This window comes from Hyperolius riggenbachi, chromosome 2 (assembly GCF_040937935.1).
Source record: "Hyperolius riggenbachi isolate aHypRig1 chromosome 2, aHypRig1.pri, whole genome shotgun sequence".
In the NCBI taxonomy this organism is placed as follows: domain Eukaryota; kingdom Metazoa; phylum Chordata; class Amphibia; order Anura; family Hyperoliidae; genus Hyperolius; species Hyperolius riggenbachi.
The window spans coordinates 269,963,594-269,979,536 of record NC_090647.1 but is presented as its reverse complement, the minus strand read 5'-3'; the positions used below and the strand labels follow the sequence as shown (position 1 = coordinate 269,979,536).

The 15,943-nt window shown below is 43.6% G+C and overlaps 1 protein-coding gene across 3 annotated transcripts in view; it reads right to left on the bottom strand.

Annotated features, from left to right (window-relative positions):
- RASL10B (RAS like family 10 member B) overlaps positions 1–15,943 on the bottom strand; it is a 149,310-nt gene that overhangs the window by 44,207 nt on the left and 89,160 nt on the right. For 2 of the 3 annotated variants that reach the window (XM_068268659.1, XM_068268657.1), the window contains exon 2: positions 3,299–3,465. The gene's annotated coding sequence lies outside the window, so the exon portion shown is untranslated. Of the gene's footprint in view, positions 1–3,298; positions 3,466–4,092; positions 4,196–15,943 lie in introns of all 3 variants that reach the window. The other variant, XM_068268658.1, reaches the window with a different exon arrangement.

Here is a 15,943-nt window from a genome sequence, read left to right as displayed (position 1 = left end):
TTGATGTGCATTGCAATGAATGAAATACATATTTATTCCCCTATCAAAGGAGGACTTGGTACTTGGTGGCAAAACAGTGGTCAGACATTTCTTGGAACTGGCCACCAGGTTTGCACAAATCTCAGGAGGGAATTTGGCCCACTCCTCTTTGCAGATCCTCACCAAGTAAGTAAGGTTTCTAAGGATAGTGTTTGGTAACTGAAACCTTCAGCTCCCTCCACAGATTTTCTGTTGGATTAAGGTCTGGAGAGTGGCTAGGCTAATTCAAGACCTTCATGTGCTTCTTTCTGGGCCACACACTGTTGCCTTGGTGGTGTGTTTTGGGTCATTGCTATGTTGGAAAACCCATCCACAACCCATCTTTAGTGTTCTGCCTGAGGGATGGATGTTCTCATCCAAAACTGTAAGATTTATTGGCCCATAAATGCAGTGTCCTGCAGCTGTCCTGTACCCTTAGAAGAAACTGTAGGGATGGTGTTCTTTGAGTTATGCTAAGTATTTTTCTTCCTCCAAACATGGTTGTTCAGATTTATGCCAAAGAGCTCTATTTTGGTATAATCTGACTACAGAACTTTCCCCTAAACCTTCTCTAAATTACTTTTCACTGGCAAACTTAACACAGGCCTTTGAATGTTTCTTCTTGAGCAGGGGGACTTTCTGGAGGTTGCTCAGGGGATGCACTCCTGTTTACTGACGTGAGGATTTTTGCCACTGCGAAGCTAAATGATGTAACTAGGACTGGTAATAAAACAATGCCTCATAAACTAATTACACAAGTACCCAAGAAAAGAAAACAGTGGAAATAACCCACAGATTTTACATGGGCTGCCAGATTGAATGCAATTTCAAGTGCAGAAAAACACATGGCTACATATACCGGTACCTAACAACCATCCTGGACAGGGCAATGAACAATGCATAATGAGAGTGTAAATGTATCCTATCATTAAACATGTTAGGGTTCCTTAGAAATGTTATGGTCCCTTAGAAATGTCCTTGTTTTTAATTTTTTGATCAATAATATAACATCAAGTTCATCCGAAATACAGCGTAGGTATCATTCATGTTGTAAATAACTATTGTAGCTGGAAATGTCTGTTTTTAGGTGTACAGAGGCCAATAACCAACAACAATTAGTCCTGTGCTCCAATGGAATGTTATGCATGCTAGTGCAAGTTTATCATTTTAAAAGGTTAATTGATCATTAGAAAGACATTTTGCTATTATTTTAGCACAGCCGAAAACAGTGCTAATTAAAGAAGCAATAAAAATGGTCTTCTTTAGACTAATTGTGTATCTGGAGCATTAGCAATTGTGGGTTCAATAACTGGCTTAAAATAATTTTTTTTGAAACACATCAGAAATAAAGATCTTGTACAGCAATGTGTTCTAGACCCTTCACAGAGTAGCACAAACTAGCTCAAAGCAAAGAGGGAAAATGATGCACGACTGAACAAGAAGATAAATACACTGCACTTGGCACTCAGAGATTCTTTGCAGATACTCCTATATTTGCCTGAGGAAGTAGGTTGCATCGCGTGAAACGCATTGCAGTTTTGGAGTTTTATTAGGCTGGTTTCACATACAGGGCTTGTTTCACTAAACCGTGATAACTGCTATCACGGTCACGGTACCGTTTTACGTGCGTTATAACACACGTAACGGTTTGCGCACGCTAACACAAATTTTTGTATGAAAATTCGCCTTAGTGCGCGCAAAACGTTACGCGCCTTATAACGTGGGCAAACAGCTAGCACAACCGTGATAGCAGTTAGCACGGTTTAGAGAATCAAGCCCATATTGCGGTGCAGTGCAGGATGATTGCAGCACAGAACTGCCACATTCATATTACCCTGAGGCAGAGTGTGCTAACAGGGTAATATACATAGTGCCGTTCCCCAAACAGCCACCTGCTTCCTGCTTGGAAGCAAATACGTCACTGTTTTGCCCAGATGGATGCATGTGCGCCACACTGCTATGTTGCGTGCCATAAACTCCCATGCAAATGCCTGCCACATGGTACCGTGTGGAAACGCACTGTAGAGTCGTCTGAGTACTTCCGCCGCATCATGTCTCACCACGGGGAGTGTGGCCAGTCTCATTGAGATTAATCACCACTACATTGTGGGAACAGCAGGGGAGCAATACCGTGCCGTTAAGTGACACATTATGTGTGAAAGTAGCCTAAGTGATCAATAAATGTTCCCTTTTGTTTGTAACTGATTGTTTGGGTCTTCAAATGGGAAGCAAGTCCACCACTATCTCCTTTTTAACCAGTTTGTAACTTATTTTATCTTTGTTGGTGCCTTTGGTTCATTCATGTTTACCAACGTTTGTCCACCCTTGGTAAAACGCTGTTACCCCATTCTTCACTATAGAGAGCAAAACATGTTTTAGAAAATGATAAATGATTGCATGCACTGTATAAACAAAACTATGTATGCAGATAGATTTTTAAAAGCAAAGCTGGAGTCTGATGTGGTTAAAACTGCTGTGACAATGTCACTAACACCCAAGCAGGAACTCTTCTCAATCATACTTCAGAAAAACAGGAAATTAAGCTCACAGTAATGTCTTAGGTGCCATAAATAAAGGAAGGTCTCCCCAGCTAGGGCATAGTAACCTTTCCTTTCTGCTGGACCACATAGTATGGAACGAATAGCAAATCAACCACATTTATAATGCAAAATTATTAGTGCTATTTTCTCCCATTGCTTATAAGAAATGATTAGGTCTCTGTAAAAGACCCATTAGGGTGGAAGTCTACATCAGATAGGATCTGATTAAAGATCATATCCTGGAAGGTAAGGAGGTGGGGTGCCCAAATACCCTAGGGAGAAAAATGACACAGAGACAATGGGAACCCAGATACTGTAGTACGTTAATATCTCAAATGTGGTATTAAAGAGTAAACAAAACTACTGACAAAAGTGGGCTGCAGGAGGGGCAACCAACCACTTGAGGCAGGTGGAGACAATGAACCTGACTCCATTTGGGGTGTCCCAACGGGACTGGATGTAGTTGCCATCTTGATCAAAGACACCAACCGAATATCGCAATGGTGTCCACCATGCATAAACGGAGGGGACCCCTTACAAGAAAGGAGGGTATGAAGCACGGTTGTAGATCCCTGGGAGGGTTCATATTACTGTGCAATCAAGTGATTTTTCAATAGCTGCCTATTTTACCGGTATGGACACCTAAATTATCTACTTTGCTGCAGACAGTTTGGACTGGATATACATCTGGAAATAACCTAACATTTTTATACATATACTGGTAAAATATCTTTTAATACCTGTGAGATGATCTTCTTTACAAAAAGTTTAGATAATTGCTGAATTATTTTGAAAGTTGTTCAAAGTTCTTCAGGGTTGCTTCTCACATTCAGCTGGGTTTGATGCGAACCAGTGTTTGTGTTTAGCATCAGTGGAGCTACTAGAGTAGAACCAGATCATCAATATTCTACAAAAGAAGAAAGATAATTACATGCTAGTGAAGCAAAAGGAAATGTCTTTTTTTTTCTACTGCAGTGCAGCTAAAATGTCATATCATCAGTCAGGTACTACTCACAATTAAAAAACATTGGCCTAAACAGGTAAAATATTTTAGTGTGTGGATCACCAAATCTGACATCTAAACAATTTTTTCTCAGATCCTAATGGTGAGAGAATTGCTCAAAAACAAATTTGCAAAATGATTTGACCTATTAAGTCTACCATTTGTGCTTACCGTTTTGAGATTGTCGTGAGTCAGTGTGAGTCATGCCGTGCCTGTAAACACCCCCACCATTTATGATTATGGTAAGATGGGGAGGTGGAGAGGACACACACAGTCCTTTCAAAAAACAAAAAACAAAAAAAAAGGAAAGTGTAGCACTTTCCCAGAGAGAGTCCTTGTTTCAGCACAAATATAATTGGTTGCTCTGTGCAAATGCTCCTTCTTTGCTCCAGGTGTTTTTTTTTTAATATATCTTGTTTGTATTTCTGACTGAAATGGTTTTGTCTTACAATAAGTAAATTGTGTCCTGAAGATTCTATTCTTTAAAGTAAACCTGTGACAAAACAGGCAAAAGTTACAGTATATACTTACCTCAGTGGATCCTCTTGCAGCCCACCACGGGTTACGAGGACTCTCTTCTTCTTCACGGAGGCACAATGGCAGTGCTCTCGCCTGTGCAGTAGCACTGAGCCACCTGTGCAAAGAGGAAAAAGCTGTGCATGAGAAGCTCCGTGCTACCACGCAGGCCATTATTGCACCTATGCAGTGCGACCATACTTGGCAGAGCAGCGCCATGCATATGACTCTGTCGGTGCACTCTGCTGCAGAGTCCTATGAATCGATTTTTTAGCATTGCGGTGCAATGGGGGCGGCGCATCACACCACATCACTCACCTCAAATGTAAAACCGGCCTAAAGGGTCCACAACCTGAACACTGAGAAAAGGTTTTGCTACATCTGTGTTCTTTGAATAAAACAGGGTCTCTCACTCACAACTGATTTTCATCCCATGGGCTTAAAATACCATGCTCACCTTTATATTCAGATTATGTAATAATCCTAAAGAACAGTCACTTTTGCCACATTCAGACATGTTAATGGGTCATTTAAAAAAAAAAAGTACATGATCAAATACAACAATTTTTGTTTCATTTGTTTAACTGGGTTTTCTTCATCTATCTTTATGACATTCATATAAAAATATAAAACATTTTGAAGGGTGCATAAAATTCCAGGCACCACTGTATATCAAATCATTGTGACAAATTACTTTACATTTCAGTCACAGATACAATTAACAGCTTCAATTATTTATCAGTTCGTTTGCACTTGTATCAGTATGCGTGGTGTGGAATAAAAGGACTCAGTTGAATCAATGAAGGCAATGTGTGGAGCAGGCTATTAATACATTTGATATCACAATTACTGCTTTGTCATTTGTAAACACCACATTCTGGGCTCTGCCTTGTTGGCAAGTAATGCAGTCGGGTCACTAGTGGCTGTTGCCAGGTCAATTGAAGCGAGACGTGACAGCTTTTCACAGTCACAGCTCCAAGCCCACGTAAACTTGAGAACATGATGATTTCATTACAAACCACAGAACAGCCAAAACGGAATGCAAGCAGGAAGTACACAACAGTTGGTCTAGAATTCTTAATTGGATTTTGGTAGCTACACTATCCTATTTTATAACTTTGCCTTCTTTCACTAACTGGATACCTGCAGGATACTAACCATACTCATTGTCCAATGTGATGTGCAATGGGTACAGGAAAAAAATCACCTTATTCAAAATATTCACTTTGTGCTGTTTTGCAGCCTGAAATGAAGACAAACAAAAATACTTTCTTTTCAGATGCATTTAGGTACTTATACAAGCAAAGTGAGAGATATAAAGCAATAGTTCAAGGAGAAAAAAAATAAAGACATAACAAATCACTGAGAAGGATAAATGATGACCCTGTGCCAATACTTCACCTATGTCACCTTTTTTTTTAAATTACCATCAGTCTGTTAAGGTGCACATAGACCTAATGATTATGGGCAGATTTGACAAATTAATCGATTCTGATTAGTGATACATTTGTCTTTTTGTTGATTCTGCCCATATACTAGAGGCCGATTCCCGTCCGATTTCAGCATGAAATCTTCAGGGAATCGGCACCGCCGCTGCCCCCAATGTACAAATGTTTCCCCCAGTGTGTGCATTTAAACATTACCTGCCCTGTAGCAGCCTCTGCCCAGTGTCCGTAACCTCCGGGCGGCTTTCCGTACACGCTACTGGCGTTTAGCGTCTGACGTATAGCGTCTGACGTCGGCGCATAGCGTCTGATGTCAGATGCTAGGCACCAGTAGCGTGCATGGATAACCGCCCAAAGGTTATGGGACATTGCGCGGAGGCTGCAACAGGACAGGTAACATATAAATGCACACACAGGGGGCACATTTACACATTGCAGGGGTTTTGTTGTCTCGTCGCTCCTTCCGAAATCGCACACCCGACCAACCAACTTCGGCCCAACATCTTGCGGCATGCGCGATCGACCATGCAACCAATTTCTGTCCCAAAATTGGTTGCTTTGTCGATCGGGCATGCACTTGGCATCACAAATTTTCATCCAATTCGAATTATAATAATTGAATTGGATGGTCGATTGGCTGCCAAGTTGCCTGATGTATGGCCCCCTTTACTTTGCTACCAATTTTGCATATCTACACAGTGCAATATTTGCCCATTCTTCTTTACAGAACTGTCCAAGGTCAGTCAAATTGGATGGTGATCATTGGTGGAATGCAATCTTAAAGTAATTCCTACACATTTTCTGTAGGGCTTGCGCCTGAGCTCTGACTAGGTCATGGAAGGACTTTCACTGTTATCTCCTCCAGCCTGTGTAATCAATTTTCCTTCCTCCTATTGACAACTGTCTGGCAGAGGGCAACAGGTTTTCCACAAGAACTGAATGGTATTTTGTCCCATCAATGTTCCCTTCCATTTTCACAAGTGCCTTATGTAGAAGAAAACAGACCCACAACAGGATGTTACCATCGCAATACTTTACAGTAAGTATAGTGTTCTTTGGATGGTGAGCTGAACTGGCATTCTGCCTGATATACCATTTGATAGTGAAGCCGGATGGCTTTCATCTGTCTATAACCTCTTTTTCCTCAGAATTTTCAATGTGCATTTTGGCTCAGGTCATTTGAAACTAAAGGTGGTCATACATCTAGCAAATTTCCCGGCCCGATCAACCATCCGATTCAATAATTTTGCCGAATTAGATAAAAAACAGTACTGCAATAAGCATGCCTGATCGATAATTCAACCTATTTCAGACCAAAATTAGTCAAATATATTGATAGAGCCTGCTGGAAAATCTGGGCCAACATGGTCAAGTGGGCGCACTACGGTAACGGCATGCAATAATGCGATGGCCGATGAACTGTCGCCTACTGTCCCCCCTCCCCCCCAGTAACTGTGGATTCAAATCTCTAATCTGAATCTGATTGCTTATCAGATTCAATCAGAGTGATCTGTCTCTTGGTTGATATTGGAACTTTTAATGTGGCCTTTCTTGAAAACTGGCTTTTTTCTTGAAACCCTCCCATACAAGCCACATTTGTGGATCACGTGTGATGTTGTTGTCATACGGACACAATGACCACTGTTTGCTTTGGAATCCTTTAACTGCTTCAAAGCTGCTATAGGCCTTTTGGTAACCGATTTGACTAGTTTCCTACTTGTTCCTCTATCCAGTTTAAGAGGACAGCCTGATCTGAGAAGTGTCCTATTAGTACCAAACAATTTCCACTTCTTAACCACTTGCCGACCGCACGCTTATACCGCGCGTCGGCAAAGTGGCAGCTGCAGGACCAGCGACGCAGAACTGCGTCGCCGGCTGCAGACTAATTAATGCAGCGATCTACGTCACACTGTTGGGCACCCTTGTGACTTCAGCCCGCCGGCCAATCAGCAGCGCCGGCGGGCTGTACTTTTTCAAATTGGCCAATACAATGGGTATAATACAGTTTGTTTACGTAACAAACTGTATTATACTGCCTGCCTCCCGCTGGTGGTCACACTTAGCGATCGACCACCAGCGAGGAGAGCAGGCACAGTAAGAGTGCACACACACACACCTTAGGAGCCCCACAGACCCTCCGATCACCCGCAGCACCCATCAGACACCCCCCTGTACCCCCCTGCAGCCCGCAGATCAGACCTCACCACCCCCATATCACCCATCAATAAATCCCTGTCACCACCTGTCACTTCTATCCATAAGAGCAGACCCCCAACTACCCCTTAGGGGTATCTGATCACCCTCCACACCTCCAGATCTCCCCCCGACCCCCCCCCCCCCCCCTGTATACTGAACCTATCTATCTCCCCTGCATCTGTCTATCTCCCCAGCGATCAGCTGCCAATCACTTATCAGTCACCTGTCAATCATCCCTTGTCACCACCTGTCACTGCCCCCCATTAGATCAGACCCCCAACTACCGCTTAGGGGTATCTGATCACCCCCCACACCTCCAGATCTCCCCCCGACCCCCCCCCCCTGTATACTGAACCTATCTATCTCCCCTGCATCTGTCTATCTCCCCAGCGATCAGCTGCCAATCACCTATCAGTCACCTGTCAATCATCCCTTGTCACCACATGTCACTGCCCCCCATTAGATCAGACCCCCAACTGCCCCTTAGGGGCTTCTGATCACCCACCCACCCTTTCAGATCCCTCCGAGACACCCCCCCTGATCACATCAGCAGTCCATTGTTTACATCTGTTTTTCCCTGTAAACACCCACTTATCACCCGTCAATAACCCATCTATCACCCCCTGTCACCACCTGTCACTCCTATCCATCAGATTAGACCCCCAACTACCCCTTAGGGGTATCTGATCACCCCCCACCCCTTCCGATCCTCCCCACACCGTCCTAGTTCATTGATTGCGTATATTCTCCCCCCTGCCATTGTGTATCTTATCTCCTGTCTGTAAGGCTTGATTGTGCTTTGTTTGGCTACAATTGTCTCAATTGCACTGTGATTGGCATCGATTGTCGTGTGATTGGCTTCGATTGTCACGTAATTGGGCTTCGATTGACGCGTGATTGGCTTCAATTGCCCGTAATTGGTTTTGATTGTGCCAATTGCCCACTGATTGGCTGTTTTGCCCTGTGATTAGCATCGATTGTCGTGTGATTGGCTTCAATTGTCACGTAATTGGTTTTTGATTGTCGCGTTATTGGATTCAATTGGTCCGTGATTGGCTTTGATTGCGCCGATTGCTGTAATTGTCTCGTGATTGTTTTTGATTATTTGTGATTGCTCTCTGATCCCCAACCCCCCCCCCCCCCCCCCCCCTCACCATCACTATCACTATCACTATCCTAGTGATCTAAAAACTTTTTTAGTATCACTAGTGGTAACAAACAGTTAGGCCAGTTAGCTAAGCAAAAGGGTTGTTAGTGTCAGTTAGTGCTCAGCCCACTGCACCACAGTCACTAATTAGCGTCATCACTGTCGCTAATCAGCATTGGTACTATATAGTATCTGTAAGTGATTATTAGTGATCACAGTCAGATCTATATTAGGGTCACTAGGATCCACAAAAAAACGCAGTGTTTGCCCGATCAGACCTGATCGTTCGCCTGCACTGCGTTCAGCCTGCCCCACCGCAGTGACAGAATTTTTTTTTTCTGATCACTGCAAAAAACACTGTGGCACTGTAAACATCAGTTTTGATTTTATTTTTAATCTAAACTCAGTGACCACAGCTTTCTACCTCTCAAGTACTCCCTTTCGCTAGGTAGGTGCTCTTTTCCTGGGTAGTCTCAGAGGAATACCGCCTAAATTTAGCAGGCCACCATGGCAAAAAAGAGGTTTTCCAATGAAGACATCTACAGGTACATGGACCAGTCGGATGAGGATGATTGGGTCGACTTATTCGACGAATCTTCGGGTTCAGAGTACGATCCTGTAGACAGCAGTGGCTCTCTGACCGATAGTTCCGATGACGAGGTTGAGGTCCCGGCTAGAGCCAGGCGTACCACACCCCATGTCACTGGACTGCAGGTGGCGGAAGATCAGTCTCAAGGGCAGCAGAGTGGCGCTGATCTGATTTTTCTTGGTGAGGCATGCACCAGCAGCGCAGCATCTCCTGGACCTATCAACACCAGTACTTCCGCAGAAGACCCTGATGAAGTGGCGGACACCATCCTGGAAGTAGAAACTGGTTCGGTGGTACGTGAATTAAGATCCGATCCGCAGCCACCAAGTAGACGGGCCCGTACTCCCATTAGTTTTCCAGAGGTGCTGGCAAACCCTGATTGGCATTCCCCTGATCCCGCCGCACCCATACTGCCCCCTTTCACCGCCCAGTCTGGAGTCCAGGTGGAGACAGTTGAACTAGGATCGGCCCTAGACTTTTTTGAACTGTTCCTCACCCAGGATCTCCTTGACTTAATTGTGGCTGAGACCAACCTATATGCCACACAATTTATAACCGCCCATCCGAAAAGCTGCCACGCCCAGCCTTTTCGGTGGAAACCACTCCAAGTTTCCGAACTTAAAATTTTTTTGGGCCTTCTCCTCAACATGGGTATTACCAAAAAAAATGTATTGCGCTCTTATTGGTCTACACGCCAAATACATAACATGCCCGTGTTCTCTGCTGCCATGTCCAGGACGCGATTTGAGATCATCCTGCGCTTCCTGCATTTCAATGACAACGACACCTGTCATGAAAGAGACCACCCAGCTTATGACCGGCTCCACAAAATTCGGCCCCTCATAGACCACCTGTCATCCACATTTGCAGATGCTTATACCCCTGAACAGAACATCTGTGTAGATGAGTCCCTCGTACATTTTACCGGGCGCCTTGGCATCAAACAGTACATCCCAAGCAAGCGCGCCCGGTATGGGGTGAAACTGTATAAGCTCTATGATAGGGCCACAGGCTATACATCTCGTTTTAGGGTCTATGAGGGAAAAGACTCAAATTTGGAGCCGGTCGGATGTCCTGACTACCTGGGGAGCAGTGGAAAGATTGTGTGGGACTTGGTGTCACCCTTGTTCCAGAAGGGGTACCATCTTTATGTGGACAACTTTTACACAAGTGTGGCCCTCTTTCAGCACTTAAAGTTAGAAGGAATCCAATGCTGTGGCACCGTGCGGCCTAGTCGCCGGGGCTTCCCCCAACGGCTCGTTAACACCAGACTTCAACGGGGGGAGAGGGCCACCTTGTGTACCGATGACTTGCTCTCGGTGAAATGGAAGGACAAGAGGGACGTTTACCTTCTGTCTACCATTCACACAGACACGACAGTACAAATTACACGGGCAACAGAGGTCATTGAAAAGCCCCTCGCCGTCCACAGCTATAATGCCAACATGGGAGGGGTGGACTTCAATGACCAGATGTTAGGGCCCTATTTAATTTCCCGGAAAACCAGACGCTGGTATAAGAACGTGTCTGTGTATTTAATTCAATTGGCGATGTACAACAGCTTTGTTCTCTACAGTAAGGCTGGGAGAACTGGATCTTTCCTTCAATTCCAGGAAGAGATCGTTTCGGCACTCCTCTATCCAGAAGGTGCCAGAGCCCAACCCCCAAATGCAACTAGCCGGCTGCATGGAAGGCATTACGCCTACCCGATTCCCAGTACCCCAACTCAACGCAACCCCAGAAAAAGATGTCGTGTCTGCAGCAAGGCTGGAATAAGGCGTGACACCCCCGTTTACTGTCCCCGCTGTCCTGACCAGCCTGGCCTATACCTAGGGGAGTGTTATGAGAGGTACCACGAGAAGGCACACTTTTAGAACCTAGGGAACTACAGACACAGAAGTAGGCACACAAGGGTCTCTCAGTGCTATTTCACACTGGCGCGATGCGTTAGGGCAAATTGCCTAGCAAAAGTCACACTTTGCGGTCCCCCCCTACGCCGGAAGTGCTTGACTTAATGCTAGTGCATGCCTACGTTACTGCGTGGCTTCTGCAGCAATTTGGGTCGGCCCGGAAGTCATGTTAGTCTACGGCGACGCAGTTAATTACTAGGCCGAATGCTACTCTTGTGGTATTCCCTGAAGATCTATTTTGGGCGAGACGGTGCGGCGGGCTCGACCGACCGGATAGGCCAGTATGCAGTGTGAACCCAAACATCAGGTTTTGAGAGATCCAAATACACTGGCCTGCCAGAAACCTCTCCTTTCACTTGGGACAGAATGCATAATGTACTTCGCCACATATCTGTGCGATTTGCACTTTGCACATTGACCCATGGGGGAGGAGAAGTTTATCCTCAGCTCGCAGGTAAAAAGAACAAACAAAAAAAAAAACAGGTAAGCAAAAAAGTTAATATTTGGTTACCAATGTTATTGTTTGGTTTGAACATATTTAATAAAGTTTAAAAAGTTAATGTTATTGAAGTGCTTTGCTGCTTGCTTGCTTTTTTTTTTTTTTTTTTTTTCTTCTTCTCTCTTTTTTTCCAACCGACCAATCAGCTGCAGCACTGATGATGCATCCTGACAGAAGCATTGCGCTTCTGTCAGGTTACACAAAATCGGTGCATGCAGCGCTGTAGGACGAGATTTCTCCTCCACAGTAAAAAAGATACGTTTGCCGAGGCATATGGGCCAAGGTGTGGTGTTGGGGATTCATATGCTTTGGCAAGCACTTTGTATCAAAAAAGAACTCAAGCAATGATTTCTCCATTCACATCGATCAATGTGGATGAATAAATCAGGATTGCCTGGGCATACGAGCTGGTGGGTTTGGATTTTTGGGGTGGCAGCTCCTATGTCCAGGCGGACGCCTTCCCCTCCTTTTTGTTTTGTTTTTTTCGTTTTTCTTCTCTCTTTTTTCTATCCAGACCGACCGACCGACCGACCAATCAGCTGCAGCACTGATGGTGCATCCTGACAGAAGCATTGCGCTTCTGTCAGGTTACACAAAATCAGTGCATGCAGCGCTGTAGGACGAGATTTCTCCTCCACAGTAAAAAAGATACGTTTGCCGAGGCATATGGGCCGAGGAGCGGTGTTAGGGTTCATATGCTTTGGCAAGCACTTTGTATCAAAAAAGAACTCAAGCAATGATTTCTCCATTCACATCGATCGATGTGGATGAATAAATCAGGTTTGCCTGGGCATACGAGCTGGTGGGTTTGGATTTTTGGGGTGGCAGCTCCTATGTCCCTCTTTCTTTTCTTTTTGTTTCACATTTTTTGGCAGATATTTGTTCATCCACATTGATCGATGCGAATGAAGGGATGTTTCCCGTTCATTTTTCCTTTCAGCCCAGAATGCACTACCTGTATGCCCAATATAAGGAGTATAGCAGAAATACTGGCCATACATGTAATGATTGCAGAGGCCCTAAAATGCCAGGACAGACCCCACAAATGACCCCATTTTGGAAAGAGGACACCCCAAAGTATTCCGTGAGGTGCATGGTGAGTTCATAGAAGATTTTGTTTTTTGTCACAAGTTAGCATAAATTGTTGTTTTTTGTTTTTTTTCACAAAGTATCCTTTTCTGCTAACTTGTGACAAAAAATATTTTTTTTTATAAACTCACCATGCCCCTCATGGAATACTTTGTGGTGTCTTATTTTTAAAATAGGGTCATTTGTGGGGTTTGTAAACTGTCCTGTCATGTGGGGGGGGGGGGGGGGCTAAATTGTGAGCACCCCTGTAAAGCCCAAAGGTAGTCATTGCACGTTGGGCCCCTTAGCGCAGTTAGGCTGCAAAAAAGTGCCACACGTGCTATCGCCGTACCTGGGAGAAGTAGACCAATGTGTTTTTGGGTGTATTTTTACACATACCCATGATGGGTAGAAGAAATCACTCTGTAAATGACAATTTTTTGATTTTTTTTTACACACATTTGTCCATTTACAGAGATATTTCTCCCACCCAATATGGGTATGTGTAAAAATACACCCCAAAACACATTGTACTACTTCTCCGGAGTACGGCAATACCACATGTGTGGCACTTTTTTGCACCCTAACTGCGCTAAGGGGCCCAGAGTCCAATTAGTACCGTTAGCATTTCACAGGTCATTTTGAGAAATTTGGTTTCAAGACTACTCCTCACGGTTTAGGGCCCCTAAAATTCCAGAACAGTATAGGAACCCCACAAATGACCCCATTTTAGAAAGAAGACACCCCAAGGTACTCAATTAGGAGTATGGTGAGTTCATAGAAGATTTTACTTTTTGTCACAAGTTAGCGGAAAATGATTTTTATTGGGGTTTTTTTACCAAGTGTCATTTTCCGCTAACTTGTGACAAAAAAAAAAATCTTCTATGAACTCACCATACTCCTAACGGAATACCTTGGGATGTCCTCTTTGTAAAATGGGGTCATTTGTGGGGTTCCTATACTGCTCTGGCATTTTAGGGGCCCTAAACCGTGAGGAGTAGTCTTGAAACCAAATTTCTCAAAATGACCAGTGAAATGCTAACGGTACTCATTGGACTCTGGGCCCCTTAGCGCAGTTAGGGTGCAAAAAAGTGCCACACATGTGGTACCGCCGTACTCAGGAGAAGTAGTATTATGTGTTTTGGGGTGTATTTTTACACATACCCATATTGGGTGGGAGAAATATCTCTGTAAATTGACAATTGTGTGTAAAGAAATCAAAAAATTTTCATTTACAGAGATATTTCTCCCACCCAATATGGGTATGTGTAAAAATACACCCCAAAACACATTGTACTACTTCTCCCGAGTACGGCAATACCACATGTGTGGCACTTTTTTGCAGTCTAACTGCGCTAAGGGGCCCAGAGTCCAATGAGTACCTTTAGCATTTCACTGGTCATTTTGAAACATTTGGTTTCAAGACTACTCCTTACGGTTTAGGGCCCCTAAAATGCCAGAGCAGTATAGGAACCCCACAAATGACCCCATTTTACAAAGAGGACATCCCAAGGTATTCCGTTAGGAGTATGGTGAGTTCATAGAAGATTTTATTTTTTGTCACAAGTTAGCGGAAAATGACACTTGGTAAAAAAACCCAATAAAAATCATTTTCCGCTAACTTGTGACAAAAAGTAAAATCTTCTATGAACTCACCATACTGCTAATTGAGTACCTTGGGGTGTCTTCTTTGTAAAATGGGGTCATTTGTGGGGTTCCTATACTGCCCTGGCATTTTAGGGGCCCTAAACCGTGAGAAGTAGTCTTGAAACCAAATTTCTCAAAATGACCTGTGAAATCCTAAAGGTACTCATTGGACTTTGGGCCCCTTGCCGCAGTTAGGGTGCAAAAAAGTGCCACACATGTGGTATCGCCGTACTCAGGAGAAGTAGTACAATGTGTTTTGGGGTGTATTTTTATACATACCCATGCTGAGTGGGAGAAATATCTCTGTAAATGGACAATTGTGTGTAAAAAAAATCAAAAAATTGTCATTTACAGAGATATTTCTCCCACCCAGCATGGGTATGTGTAAAAATACACCCCAAAACACATTGTACTACTTCTCCCGAGTATGGCGATACCATATGTGTGACACTTTTTTGCAGCCAAACTGCGCTAAGGGGCCCACAGTGCAATGACTACCTTTAGGCTTTACAGGGGTGCTTACAATTCTGCACCCCCCAAAATGCCAGGACAGTAAACACACCCCATAAATGACCCCATTTTGAAAAATAGACACTTCAAGGTATTCATTGAGGGGCATGTTGAGTCCATGGCAGATTTCATTTTTTTTTGTTACAAGTTAGCAGAAATTGAAACCTTTTTTTTTTTTTTGTGACAAACTGTCATTTTCCGCTAACTTGTGACAAAAAATAAAATCTTCTATGAACTTACTATGCCTCTCAGTGAATATTTTGGGATGTCTTCTTTCCAAAATGGGGTTATTTGGGGGGTATTTATACTATCCTGGAATTCTAGCCCCTCATGAAACAAGACAGGTGGTCAGGAAAGTCAGAGATGCTTAAAAATGGGAAAATTCACTTTTTGCACCATAGTTTGTAAACGCTATAACTTTTACCCAAACCAATAAATATACACTGAATAGGTTTTTTTTCATCAAAAAAATGTTTGTCCACATTTTTCGCGCTGCATGTATACAGAAATTTTACTTTATTTGAAAAATGTCAGCACAGAAAGTTAAAAAAATCATTTTTTTGCCAAAATTCATGTCTTTTTTGATGAATATAATAAAAACTAAAACTCGCAGCAGCAATCAAATAGCATCAAAAGAAAGCTTTATTAGTGACAAGAAAAGGAGCCAAAATTCATTTAGGTGGTAGGTTGTATGACCGAGCAATAAACCGTTAAAGCTGCAGTGGTCTGAATGGAAAAAACAGCGCTGGTCCTTAAGGGGGGGTAAAGGCTGAGTCCTCAAGTGGTTAATTATAGACCTTACCATGCTCCTAAGGATTCATAAAGCCTTTGTTTTTTTTTATCTATCTCCTCTGT